General features: G+C 39.0%; 1 protein-coding gene across 1 annotated transcript in view; it reads right to left on the bottom strand.

Moving 5' to 3' along the window:
* LOC116884926 (MLV-related proviral Env polyprotein-like) overlaps window positions 1–9,231 on the bottom strand; it is a 33,535-nt gene that overhangs the window by 2,088 nt on the left and 22,216 nt on the right. The window lies entirely within an intron of this gene.

The following is a 9,231-nucleotide window of genomic DNA, read 5'->3' on the forward strand; positions in this document are numbered from 1 at the left end:
CTGTTTGATTGTGTTTTCCTGGAATTCTTTCAGGGATTTTTGCAATTCCTCTCTGTAGGCTTCTACTTGTTTATTAATGTTTTCCTGTGTTTCTCTAAGGGAGTTCTTCACGTCTTTCTTGAAGTCCTCCAGCATCATGATCAAATATGATTTTGAAACTAGATCTTGCTTTTCTGGTGTGTTTGGATATTCCATGTTTGTTTTGGTGGGAGAATTGGACTCCGATGATGTCCATGTAGTCTTGTTTTCTGTTGCTTGGGTTCCTGCGCTTGCCTCTCACCATCAGATTATCTCTAGTGTTACTTTGTTCTGCTATTTCTGACAGTGGCTAGACTGTCCTATAAGCCTGTGTGTCAGGAGTGCTGTAGACCTGTTTTACTGTTTTCTTTCAGCCAGTTATGGGGACAGAGTGTTCTGCTTTCGTGCGTGTAGTTTTTCCCCTCTACAGGTCTTCAGCTGTTCCTGTGGGCCTGTGTCTTGAGTTCACCAGGCAGGTCACTTGCATCAGAAAAGTTGGTCTTACCTGTGGTCCCGAGGCTCAAGTTCGCTCTCGGGGTGCTGCCCATGGGCTCTCCTCGGTGGCAGCAACCAGGAAGATCTGCGCCGCCCCTTCCGGGAGCCTCCGTGCACCAGGGTTCCAGATGTATTTTGGTGTTTTCCTCTGGAATCAGTAATGTGTGCAGAGAGCAGTCTCTTCTGGTTTCGCAGGCGTGTCTGCCTCTCTGAAGGTTTAGCTCTCCCTCCCACGGGATTTGGGTGCCGAGAACTGTTTATCCGGTCTGTTTCCTTCAGGTTCCGGCAGTGTCTCAGGCAGGGGTCCTGCCGCTCCTGGGCCCTCTCCCACGGGAGCCCAGAGGCCTTATACAGTTTCCTCTTGGGCCAGGGATGTGGGCAGGGGTGGGCAGTGTTGGTGGTCTCTTCCTCTCTGCAGCCTCAGGAGTGCCCACCTGACCAGGCAGTGAGGTCTCTCTCCCACGGGTTCTGGGAGCAGAGAACTGCTGTGGGCAGGGATCCGAGAGCCTGGACTCCCGCCACTGTAAGTGCCCGGGTTCCCAGAGTGAACTGGCCTGCAGTCCCGAGATCACCTGTGCTGCTTTCTTTGCAGCAGAAAAAAGTCATCTCATTCTGTGGTCCTGAGGCTCAGTTCGTCATAAAAGGTCGACGGCTCTCCGTACTTCATTTGCTATTTTTTCCTTATTTACTCACATCCAAGGCAGGCTACAGCTCTTCTGTAAAACCCTACTTAAAATGTCTTCAAGGACATAAGCAGGTATCTTATGCGATCCTATATCCAGTGGAATTGACAAAGAAAACTCAAGGCCACCACAAGTCTCAAAGAAAGTTGATGACAGCAGAAACGTTAATGTAAAATATAGCCTTTAATAGTATTTGAAAACTTCATCTCAAGATGTACTAACATACTGCATTTGCTTTGCTACTCTTTTTGCCCATGTAATTGTCTAGTGTTTTGACCTGTGAGTGTGTTCGTGTGTATGGTCTTCGGGTGTGGTTTAATACATCTATAAACTCAATCCTAGACAGATAGGGGCAGGAAGAACTTAAAGCAAGGTTGTTCCTGGATACATATTGAGTTCCAGACCAGCTTATTATACATGAAGCTTTGTTTGAAGAAATAATAATTAAACAACAATAACCAATGGGTTGGTTTATTTCTACCATGGGAAGCCTTTAATTCATCTGCCAATAATCTGTTGACTCCTTCAAAAAGCCTTTAAAAAAATTCCCAAAACTTTTTGAATGTCTTCTTACTGGAATCCCATACTGTGAAGAATGGAAGGTACCTTAAGAAGAGGATGGCTTGTGGATCGGTTCCAGCTTTTAGCAGGTGTATCATAGGGATCAAACTGAGATTGTCAAGGTAGACAGCAAGCACATTTCTGACCATCTAGCCAGACTTGTTTTTGGTTTCTTTACAGTGAAACTCATGCTTAGTTTTCATCTCGTCACTCGGAATATTGTTGCCACAAAGAATTTTAGTTTAGCATCATGATACCTGCACCCATTTTTATTGCAACATCATTTATAACAGCCAGGTGATAGAGTCAGCCAAATGACAATTAAAAGATGAATGTATAAAGAAAATGTACTATTAGGAATGAGTTATACCTTGTTGGATCACTGCCCATGGCAGTCTTACAGATCTCTCCAAAGACAACAAATTATTCCCAAGGCTTTTACTGTCTGTAATCTGATGATAATGTTGTATTGCTGAAGACACAACTTAATTATTTCATCACACATGGAGAAGTTGAGCTGGTTCCCAACTGAAAGCTTCATCCGTGACATGCATTCTTTTAAATACCTTCAAGTATTCTTGGTAATCACCGGTGTCACCCATCTACAAATCCTACAACCTGTAACAGTGATTCACCTGCAAGATATAGTGGTAATATGTATTGTGTCATAAATATTGTGCAAGCAAACAACCAGATTTTGGTTGAGTTTGTTAAGATCTATGTAAAATATTAATGCCTAGAAGGAATGGTAAAGGCTAAGCAACTGTTACCTGGATAGCCTATCAATATAAGGAAACTTTCTCATATGCTTCTTCTGTTACTAGGAAACTTTATAAAGCTAAGATGGATTACATAGTCTATTATGTTCTGAACCCTTGGAAACTAATCATGATGGAAGTCAGTAGAACTGTTTTATATAGTTACTCCAATAAGCTTAGACCCAAACCATCCACCTAACAGCACTTCCTACACACACACACACACACACACACACACACACACACATATATATATATATATATATATATATATATATATATACTTTTTGTTATAATCTACCACTAGAATGGATGGACCCCAACATAAGAGAGACATTTGCACCAATATAAGAAACTATTTTGAATAAGACTTCCATTTTGAATAATGTTCTAGTAAAGTTTAAGTTCCCAAGACCTCCCTAGGAACTGACATCCTATTTGCCAGAAAGAAATATGTATGTGGATAACTGATATCCTGGTTGGCAAGTTAAGACATGAAGACTAGACAAAGCAAGTCCCCTGCCTAGAGTTGAATACCCCAAAAAATGGAAACAGGATAAGTATACAATAAAAACATGTCCCTAAGGAAATATCCCTATCCCTAAAGCCAAATTGGCACAGATTTCTGTGGATTTGTGGATTAAAAACTGCACAGAATCTTAACTCAATATCATGGTTCAGTTCAGTTCCTGAATCTGGACCCTGGCTCTGGACAATCAGTCCTGGGGCAAATGCTTAATAAACTATCCCTGTTTGGCTGAGATTAGTGGTTTTGTGTTTTATGAGGCTATTCCTTGACCCTAACAGGATTTAAAGCCCTCTCTGTGAGATAAAACTAATGTATGGCACTGCCAAAGTGGCAAAGAACCGGAGAAAAGATAGCCCACAGGCCTAGGGAAAAAAATCTCAATACTATTAGGCTGTTATAGGAACATAGCAATAAAATTGATCCTAATGACCTCTTGCTAAATCTGTAGATCAGAGCATCATTTGACTCTCATCAGATAAACTTCTTCTTGCAGTAGATGGGAATTAACATCGAGATCCACACAAGACAATGTGCACATGGTAAAGTCTTGGGAACACTCGGTCCTTAATGGGATGTTCTGGTCAAAGCCATTATCTCAAGGCTCAGGATCTACACAGTAAAGCCAGAAAGAGTATAAGAGCCAGAGGTTGTGGGTATTAAGAGCCAAGGAAAGAGTGTTTCCAAGGAACAGGACTTATGCCCAAATGAACTCAATGAAACTATGGCGGCACATACAAGACCTACACAGACTTAAACACAGTCAAAAACTCAGGCACTGAGAAGAGGAAGTCGACACAAGGCCCTATTCTTTACCAAGAAGCTATTTGCAATTTAAATCTGTTGGAAAAGGGAGAAATAGCTTTTCTCCAGTGGAGTATCACTCTAGAGCAGACTTCATGTCCTGGAGGAGTTGACCAATATGACATGGCCTACACTTTTTGTTTGTTTGTTTTTTACTCTTTTTGTTTTAATATTTATCATTTTACTGATTTTTTCTCCCTTTTTTCCAGTTTGTTTTGATTTTATTTTTCTCATTGATGTTCTCTCAGTTTTATCATTTTGTTTTGTTTCATTTGAGACAGAAAGAACATGAGGTTGAATAAAGAAGGAGATGGGAGTTGAGAGAGAAGAAAGAACATGATCAAATATGGTATAAGAAAAGAAAAGAAAAATTAAAGAAAGAAAACATTCCTTACATGAACAACATATTTTATTTGGTCATGAAGAAGAATGTGTTTTTATCATTGCAGAAAAAGGGTTGAAACTTAAGGCACCGTATTAATTGAAATGAGTTAGACTCAGATGCACAAATACTGTGTTTTTTCACATATGCAGAACCAATTTCTATTAAAAAATTCTGTAAAGAAGCACACTTTCTCACATATGCAGGACTAGTTTTTTTTAAATGCTGCAATGAAACAAGTCATTTAAGATAGGAAATATGTAAATAATAAAAACAAGAATTTAAATTATGTAATTTAGCAGTTGTGCTTCTGAGTAACTGAAAACAGGATCTTGGGAAAATGTTTCAAAGGGATATTTTTAACATAGTCCAACAGCAGAAGAATGGAAAGGCAGAATGTAGCATATGCATGTAGTAGAATATCATTTTTTTTAAATGGCGATGCATCTATTGTCCCAGTCCTCAGTAGGCAGAGGCAAGAGTTCAGAAGTTTGTTTTTTCAATTAATGTATTTGTTTATTCATTTCTATGTTCTCAGTCCCACCCTCACAAGCCGCTCTCCCCATTCCCTCCTCTCCCTCTCCTCAAAAAGGTGAAACCCTCCCCCTTGGGAACCAGCCTGCCCCAGGACATGAGTTTGCTGCAGGACTAAGGCCTGACCAGGCAGTCAGCTAGAGGAAGGGGATCCAATGGCAGTCAAAAGGGTCAGAGACAACCCTGCTTGAGGTTCAGGAGATTATCAAAGGTCATTTTAACTTCATGGCCAGTCTGTGATACAGGAGACTCTGTGTTAAAAGCATCACCTGAAAGCGTATTCCCACTGTGGGAAAATCATCTTTCAGTTGGCTGCGACTTGGCTTCTTGAAACTTGCTGAATGTCGTTCTTCTTTGGGCTCCACACTATTGAATGCCAACCACTGCTTCAGAATATGTCAAAAGATAGAGGCATGCGTATTTATTTGCTTATCTGCACTTCTCAGACAGTGATTTCACAAAGATAAAGATATGCATGAACTGTATTATCGTACAGGCCAGCCCAGACACAGGACCTGGAACAACATGCCACTAGTAAATGTTTTTGATGAAATTAAACAAATACATAAATACTAAAGAAACAGTGAATATTTTTAATTTCAGGTGAGACAGATCGACACCCAGGCAGGATATTCAAGGATGGACTGTTATGGTATAACACAAGTTGTTCTTTATTATGTGGTGTCAGGATGCTTTAATATAAACATTGTAGAGATGGTCAAAAATCATGATTCCTTATCATTTATTAAAGCAATTGGGATCCTATGTTCTGTCACTCATAGTAAATTTATTTAAATATATGGAATATTTCATATAACCTTCATCTTCATTAAGAAAATAAAAACAGTAGCCAAAAAATCTGGGCCACGGTGAATGGTGAATTGTCACAATTATTTCTTTCAATATTTTTTAAATTAGAAAAGATTTGCCCACCTAATTCTATCTTAGAAGCTTAGAAAGTTCAGAGACTACAGCTAATTGGACATGATGCTTTGAATACACAGTACATAAAATAGGTACATTATTCCAAGATGGTAAAGGAATGTGCATAATAGAGGAATTCTCCATTATTTCCAGCTGACCCAGCCACCAACCTCTATGTGCTTATGGCAGACACTGAAAGATCCAAAGATAATTCTTACAATGAGAGCTTGACTTAAGTAGAGCATATTTCTAGGATGCAGAGAACCTCCTGGCTTCTTCACTGTGTTTTACTATCATCTGCTATATGAACTCATGGTGTTAAGTAATTTCCCCTTTATCAAATCATACCCAGAATTTTTTTCATGATTAATATGAGTATAATTTTCAAAACAGGTAAGAAAATGCATGGAGCTTATGAGTATACCCTTAATTTTATCCAATACCTCACACAAGGTACTGACATGTATAGAGAACTTGATGTAATGTTTCTACCAACGAAAATGCCATCTAAGAATTATTACCTCAAAAGAAGATAAATTAAAATCTTGCTATCTCAAGGTACATAGGTATTAAATCTCTATGTGCTCAAAAGAAACTCCAGGCAAACTATGGGAATGTGTATCATCATACATTCAGCAGTGAATAATGTATGTAATGCCTGTAGACTGAAAAGAAATATGATTGGAGTGGTTTGAATATGTTTGGCCCTGGAGGTGGCACATTTGGGAGATGTGGCCTTGTTAGAGTGGGTGTGGCCTTGTTAGAGTAGGTGTGGCCTTGTTGGAGTGGGCGTGGCTTTGTTGGAGGAAGAGTGTTATGGTGGGAGTGGAAGCCAGTATTCTCTTAACTTCAGAACAAGAGTTAGAACTCTCAGCTCCTCCAGAGTCATGCCTATCTAGACACTGCCACGTTATGACAATGGACTGAACCTCTCAACATGTAAGCAAGCCTCAATGAAATGTCATTTATAAGAGTTGCCACAGTCATGGTTTGTCTTTACAGCAATGACACCCTAGCTAAGACAATGCTCATTTCTGGCAAACCGTGTATGTCAGACAACTACAAACACAATGTATAAAATATCAAAAACTATTTGCTTTTCTATAAACAAGAGCATTTATAATTTCTGAAATATTTTTTAAAAAAGTATGATCGTAAAATATTCTGTTTTTTTTAAACCAACTTTGTGGTTCAAACAGTATGTTTTGACCATCAGAAGAAACATCCAGACCCTTATGTATATAAGTATTTTTCATTACTCTGAAAAAACAGTGTCAATTACATAACTATGGAGTTTCCAGAAGGTAAGGTATGTATCTAGAATTAAAATGTTATTTGTAAAGACTTATTAACAGGAGAGAAACAATGATATATTGTGGTTTTGTCTGAAATAATTTTGTGCATATCCACGGAAGGGAGCAAAAAAACAAACAAAGCAGCCTTTGTCTTACTGTTTCTTTGTTGTTGTTGTTGTTGTTGTTGTTGTTATCTACCAATGCAAACACCCAAGTAAAAGAAACTCATAAATAAATAAATAAATAAATAAATAAATAAATAAATAAATAAATGCATGCTTTTGTCATGGTAAAAAGGAACGTTTTCTACCAGTTCCAGTGAGCTGTCTCCACTCCTGCTTCTACTCTACCACAGAGTCCACAAGTCACCCTCTCCCAGCTGTCTCCCTTTTAGCCACCCTCTCTGTGCGGTCCCCTAGGTGGTAGTTACCACACCTGGCACACACACACACACACACACACACACACACACACACACACACACACACACCTTGTTCTGATCTCGTTCCGCAGACCCTTGAACGTTCTCACTCCACGTGGGCAACAGAACCAGATCTGAATGCTCTGACTGCCTCTCAGCCATTTCTTTTACACACTGTCCTCTTTAGCCCAGTAAATCAAAGTTCTAGAAACTTGTAATTTAGCAATTAGATTTATAAGTTAATTTCTCAATCCACAGTATATTCACTGCCAATTAATAAAGATATAAACCGCCCACCTAGACAAGATAACATCGACCTAGTCCACCTGGATCTAGATCATCCTGCTCTGTCATCCCCATCTTGATCCCTTTCCTCCCTAGACTTTTCCCCGCCTACCCTTCTTTCTCATCCAATGATAGGCTATGCCTTATCCTGGACCTGCCTTGCTGCATAATGACATCATCCTACATGCTTGAACTTTCATTGCTTGGATTACTTGCTGATGGACTTTAACATTTCTGAGTACATGATGCAAGTTCATTAAGTAAATGACCTGTGGAATATTTGGAGTACGGTCAGTGGAAAATTGCTTAGAAATTAAATAAAAGATGTTCAAGACGTTGGGATCAAAAGAAGGGCAGCATTTACCCCAGTTAGATACCTACTATTGTTCAAATAGAGAACCAACCTACCCATCACCCCACTCCCTGACATACCTTCCTTCAGAATAATTAAGAATTTGGGCATATGTTTTAGAATTGGGATCAGTTTCAGAACTGAATGCCCTCTTGTGTGACTAGGCACAAAACTGTTTTGTTCCTTTTCCTTAACGGTACTTAGAGAAAAATGTAGCATCTAACTGGGGAAAGTTTGGAAAGATGAAATGAAGCAATGATGGAAAATGCTGTTTAATAAAAGCTTGAGACTGGGTGTGGTGGTTAATGCCTTTAATTCTAGCACTCTGAAGACAGGAGCAGGCGGATCTCTGAGTTCAAGGCCAGATTAGCATACAAAGTGAGTTCCAGGACAGCCAGGGAGTTTTACATAGAGAAACCCTGTCTTAAAAAAAAACCACCACCAACAACAACAGCAAATACAAAACAACAATAAGAAAGAAAGAAAGGGAAAAAGGAAAGAAAGAAAGAAAGAAAGAAAGAGAAAGAAAGAAAGAAAGAGAAAGAAAGGAAGGAAGGAAGAAAGGAAGGAAGGAAAAGATGAAAGGGAAAAAGAAAAAATTTGAGCAGCGTATAGGCTATTTTCTTAGTCTATAGCAATACCTTCTGATTTTCCAACAAATAGTGCTCAGTTACTCATTTGAATTGGAGTTACATTCTATCCCTGTGGAGACTTAGAGGAGGAAACACTAATCATTCCCATATTATAATGGTATTTTGCTTATGATTCATTGTGAGGTAATAATATCACTGTGGCATCTTTTTTTCCCAAATGGTCTTGATTTCTGCTCCCCTAATAGTTTCCTTAGCCACAGTAGATAGCCACCTAAAATCAAACTGATTTCCTTAATCATGTAATTTGTATATTTAGGTAATAAAAATCCTTTAAGTGTGTCTTCATTGCATTTAGAGGATAGAGAGATTCAAGAGGGCCTGTGCTTCTCGGCCAGGTCATTTTTCTGTTGAGGTCTAAAGAAGGGTGTTGATGGCCATTTTCCTACTATTGACATTCTAAAATGAGCACAAAAAGGCAGCATGGCAGCATTCATGAATACTGTTGATGGCAATGCACCGATTAAAAGTTTCAACATTGGATAAACATCAGCTGTGACTGTACAAAAGATCATACTAAGCACATCAAATGCCATCAAATGC

The sequence above is a fragment of the Rattus rattus genome, chromosome 15 (genome assembly GCF_011064425.1).
Source record: "Rattus rattus isolate New Zealand chromosome 15, Rrattus_CSIRO_v1, whole genome shotgun sequence".
Taxonomy (NCBI): Eukaryota; Metazoa; Chordata; class Mammalia; order Rodentia; family Muridae; genus Rattus; species Rattus rattus.